Source organism: Natrix helvetica, assembly GCF_964273705.1.
Source record: "Natrix helvetica genome assembly, chromosome: 2".
Classification (NCBI taxonomy): Eukaryota; Metazoa; Chordata; class Lepidosauria; order Squamata; family Natricidae; genus Natrix; species Natrix helvetica.
In genome coordinates this window covers 229,539,941-229,545,740 of record NC_138552.1, presented here as the reverse complement: position 1 = coordinate 229,545,740, position 5,800 = coordinate 229,539,941, and positions in this window count along the sequence as shown.

Below are 5,800 nucleotides of genomic sequence, written 5' to 3'. Positions count from 1 at the left end.
CTCTTAAGCTATGGCACTCACAGCTTTTCAGTGTTCGTAGCCCCTCCTCCGCCTCCTCCCTCCCTCTCGCCACTCCTCCTACCTCTACCTCTCAATTAAAACATCTCTTGTCGTCGTCGTCCCCCCACCCCCCGTACCCCACCCCCGCCACACACAAAAGGTTTCGTAGGTTTATCAGGGTGAGAATAAGACCGGAACGTATTTTCTTCTCTATGTTCTCTTCCTCTGGAGAAACGAACGGCAGCAAATTGAGGGGGGGGGGGAGGAATCTTTGGCTGGTGTATTCCCTTTGAACCTTCTTTTAGCCTGATCATATAATTTCAGTGCAGAAATCTGTAAAAATGGATCGGATCGATCACAGATGGCTTCCTGGCACGACTAAGAGTCGCGCACTTCCCACCCCCCACCCCCAATTAATGATACTTGCTCTACAAAAACGAATAATGGAGAAGGGAAGGGAATGGAAGTTACTTTTAGATACTTGGGGTTTTTTTTTCTGAAAAACTCCCAAGTGACATGAATGGCCGCCCTCCCCTAATTTTATCCCCATAAAATATCCCCCTATCCTTAGACGCCTGAAATGGATTGATTGAGAGTGACTAGCCCAAACTTATCCTGAGGTCCAAAGCAAACTTGAACTTGGTTATCCCAGTCCAAGACTAGCATTTTGACAATCACACCACACTGAATTCTGATGGGCCTTCTTGGTGTTTCTTTTTTCTGATTTTACAACTGAATGGGTGGGGTGGGGCTTCACCCCTCCCTCACTTTTGGCAGCAGAAAAGACCTAAATATCTCAAGGGATCTGGGTAGGACTATGTTGTTGCACCATCACAAGGATCACCTTAATTCTGAGAAGGATACAAATAAAACTCTTATTCTAATTTGTGGATACAAATAAATCTCCTTATACATTTTGGCCAAAGATGACAATCACCATTCCCTCCCCACCCACCCCCTCTGCTTACTAGATTCTCCTTTGGTCACCTTTGGTTTTGCAAAGCTATAAGCAATTTTTCAGTCCTGGGGGAAATAATTTTATTCTATTTGCCAAAATTGTTATTTTATACCCTGGAAATAAATAACGTTCACATATTCCCAGCTTCGTCCAAAGAAAAATTAGTACTTGGGGAAAATGGGGAGGGGGGCAAGATTGCTGGTGTATGTGAGGAAAATATCATTAGAAAGCAGTCTGCATTTGACCATGGAAGGAAAAAAAGGACAGAGCTCTTACTATGGTTGTAGCACAACCTGGTGGTAACAATTTGAAATTTGAGAAAATATCCTGTTCTTCTTCAGCAGGTAGGAGAAAGTGAAGGGAAAGGAACTCCACTAATTTTTCCCCCCACTGCTCCAGTCAAGAATTTCCATGTAAGAAAAAAATGAAATTCACATGCAGTTGGCAATATGAACATCCAGCTATGTCACGGCACTAAAATGCCATTGCACAAGCCCCAGCATCTTATACAGCATGGGTGTCAAACTCACGGCGTCACATTGCCGTCATGTAATGTGATGGGTTTTTTCTTTCGCGGATCTGGGGTGGGCGTCGCCTGCACATGACGCATCCAGGCCGCGGGCCACCAGTTTGACACCCCTGTGTAGAGTCACCCAATCATTCTCCTGCAGACATATATCAAGACTAGGAACAGGGCTATATTGCTAGCTGCTTGTAGTGAGTGATGCTATAAAGTTACGGGGAACACTCCTGATCTATATTAGGTTTGGAAAATAACCGATTCATTGATGACTTGTTACTATAATGCTTCATGTATATCATTTCCCCACACACACACTTCCACGACAACAACGTAAAATTTGCTGGCAGTCTGAATGGAGGTCAAGCATCTGCATTCAAAGTCTACATGTGGCTTCCAGTTGGACATCTTAGCTAGGTATTTTATAGCTTTATTTGCCCACCTGTGGATTTACTTGGTCATCTCCTGGCTCGTTACTCTGGCAGTGTTAAGTGATACATGAAGAAAGGGAGGCTCTTCACCACCACGACTCTGGCAGGCCTGGTATAACAGCTGCAAACCAACAGTGGTCAGATGCCAAGCGGAAAGCTTGCATCTTTCCTTGAATCTATGTCTGTCTCTCCCTTAGCTCAGCTGGACTTGACTTTTTTCTCCAACATAGTTTGGCATCTCAAGCAGAGAAGATCCCTGTTTCCCATGCAAGGGCATTTGCCTTGTATTTGAGACAAATATGGTGTAGTGCTAGGTGTCAAACAAGAGAGCGTGACTTGTTATGAGCACAATTAATAGGCACATTCCTTTGTTATGTAAATGGAAGCTAAGGGTAGCCTGAACTGCCTCAAGCATGGAGTGAAGAGAAACACTTTAAATGCAGGGCTTGTGCTATGCCACCTGTCACCCCTTTATAAAAAAAAAAAATTAAAATAACGGAAATCTCACAAACTAGCCCAGTCTTATAAGATCTGTTTTGTCATCTAAACTCTTGGGTCCTTTTAATTGTTCTTAAAGTTTTGTCGATGTTTTTCATTTGCTTTTCTTTCAACCCTTTCAACAACAACAACAAAAAGTGTTCCCAAAGTTACCTATCCGTGACCTGAAAAAAGGACACTGGCACTTTCTATAACTATAAACTCCCTTCTGTTGATTCTCTGATGTTGCTGTTTACATTTCAGATAAACCTACAGTTCACATCAGCAGAAACTTCCCTTGAAATATAAACACCAACTTCGGAAGAAACCTCCACCTGAATTGCAGTAGAAAGGGGACAAATGTATTTTCTCCCTCCCACCCCCACTGTCACCGTACTAAGGAATTCTAGCTCATTTGCTATGCAGCCCTGCTGTTAACACGGACTACCCATACTCTGGCTTCCAGATGTGTCGGCTTTCAGCTTCTATATTTCTAGCAAACCCTCTCCCTACTACTGACTTTGAAGTGCCATCTAGGCATTCTTGAAACAAAAGAAAACTATAGCAGTTTTGTTTGCTATAGCCGCTGCTGGTCTGTATCATGTCCCTACTGACTTTAAGTAAGTGTCATTTCTTGAGTTCTTTCCAAGGCAACAAAGCCTGGTAGACTTTGTACATCTTGAAGAAGACAGTGTTAGAATAAAGGGGGGGGGGGTGTTCAACTTTTAACACCCAAGGATGACTTAAGTCAGTGTCAATAATAAGTTGCAGGTGAGATGAAGGTAGTGTTATGGAACTACAGCAGAATGAAGGTTGTTGCCAGGGCACATTGATACGCTTAAGTACAAGCGATGAAAGGTCTTTGGTAGCGTTTAGTTTAACTTCCATACACGTTGTAAACAGTGGCTGTTCCTTTTCAACATTGCTTTGCCAACACTCCCTCTGGTGTGACAGAAGTAGAAATACACTCAGCAATTCTTGCCTTTACAGGCAGCATCAGTGAGAAGCTTTAGATGTAATCCTATGGAAAATTAGGAATAAAAGCCCGCTGAATTTGATGCGTTTAACTTCTGAATAAACATGCAGAGGGCTGAAGACATAACGCCAACGTTAGGTGTGAAATTTACACATCATGTTGCCTGTCTTTGCACACCATCTTATACATTGCTAAGATTACTATTTTGCCTAATATTTGTTTAGTAGCCATCCTGTTCAGGCATTCTAGAAATTAGCCAAGCTCGTTTTTAAATCGAAAATCCACTCATGCTTTTAGCATTTAGTATGTAGGACAGAAATGAAATATTCTTTAAATATTATGTTTGGCAATAGCTTTGGGTTTGCTGCTTCTTACACCAGAGAATAACAGCTACTTTTAATTCCTTAAGGGTGGGGGGAGGATTAATCAGACCAGTGCTTTGTGGAGGTCCTGAAATAGAAGTTACAAATCAGGGGGGCTGGGAAGGAGCTTGTGAAACTACAAATGTAACATAAATGTTACATTTCCTTACGCAAGTGCCCTCTCCATATTCTGGACTACAAATCCTATCATCCCTACCCAGCCCTAGACCAAAAATTGTGCTATGCCAGGCAAGGCAGCATTGCTTTTCCCCAAATGTACTTAAAATATTCCTCTTCAATTTTCCACCAGTTTTTATTTTTTAATGACTGGAAAAAACATTGTGCTATTTTTTTCCCAACCAACAACTCATAAAAGCCCAGCTTCATCTCCATTAACATTCAGGAAGCACAAAGTAAAATAGGTTTTAAGGACAAATAAATCTTGAGATAGTTAAAAGGATTCAAAACTGAGAGTCTCTTGTTACTCCATATAAGTTGCAGCCTTTATTCCCCCCAGCACTGACAGCCAGTGAGTCAATAGTTGATCAGGTATGCATTAAATTTGAACTCCTAATCCTGAGCTAAATCAGACAGATTTAGAATTCTCTATCATGGAAAAAAAATCCTACAAATCTCTCTGAAATAAACTGGATATTCCTGGGCAAGTGACTCAGAGTGTCATACATATTTAAAAATGATTCCATTTCCCTTTATTCTGTATTTAACTCTTGGAAACAGAGTCACAGGAACCTCTCCAGACCATGTCTAGTAGCTCCATTATAGTTCAAACTGGGAATTGAATTAGTAGTTGTTACCTTAACCCAAAAGTTCCTTTTTCAGGACAGTCATTTCTTATACAAAATTACAGGGATGTAAAGGGAGTGTATCAAAGATACAGTATTTTTTTTAATTGGGTTTTTTTTTTAAAGGCGGACAAGAATCCAAACAAGACCAGGGTTAGAATGTGCTGTGTCTTTTTGACCTCAATATTTTGTAGCCCAAATCTGCTAGATCTAGGAGTGTGAGGGCCTATGGTAACAGAAGTAGCAGCTTCAGGGCTCAAACGTTCTTGGGAATAACATCACTTTGTGATATGCTTGAACCATTTCTCTCTGGTGGCATCTGCTGAACCCACCTATCCCAGGCTCATGTATGAAGCTCCACCAGGCTCCCACAACTTGATTCAAACCCCTCCTCTCCGTCTCTCAACTAATAGCAGCATACAAAATGGACAGCACACATTCCAGGCCCGTGATAGCGAAGCTATGGCACATGTGCCACCGGTGGCACACACAGCCCACTCTGCGGGCAAGCAAGCTGTCACCCCACATGAGCCCCGCTGCGCATGAGTGTGCCTCCCCACTGGCCAGCTGGTTTTCAAGTCTTTGCCGTGCATGTACAGGGGGGGGGAGCACCCGGGGCGGATGTTGTATGCTCATTGCATTATGGATGCACACGCGCACGCTTTTGGCACGCAATGACAAAAAGTTTAGCCATCACTGTCCCAAGTGCACATAGGAGTTTGCTTACACAATGACTCCGGGATTCTCTCATACTTGTTGCCGAAAAGCCCAAAAACTTCTTGAGAAGATTAGTCTCTCTGCCTGAAGGATTGGACTGGGGAAGGGCTGGTCTGATGACTTTAGTTATTTAGTTATTTGTTTTACAGTAGCTACACTAGTATGGGTCTGTTACATTACAGTATAAAAATGAGAAACACCGCAAATTGTTCACAAGAAAGATAGGTTCGTTCTTTAAAAACTTTAATGCCTTCCCAATATCTTTCATCTTAAAGCTCCTTTCCCTTCCCTTCTTCTCTCTCCCTTAGATCTCCTTGATCCTGGGGATCTTGGGAATGCAAATCAACACAAGCATATCTTACCAGGGGTGCCAAAGTAGCGGCCCATGGGCCAGACGCGTCACGCATAGGCTACGTCCATCCCATCTCCGCAAACGGGGGAAATGCCATGAAACATCACGTGACGACAATGTTATGCCACAGGTTTGACACCTGTGCTTAAAGAGTTTCATTAAATGCAAAAACTGTAATTTCTATTGAGTGAGTGTGACTGCAAT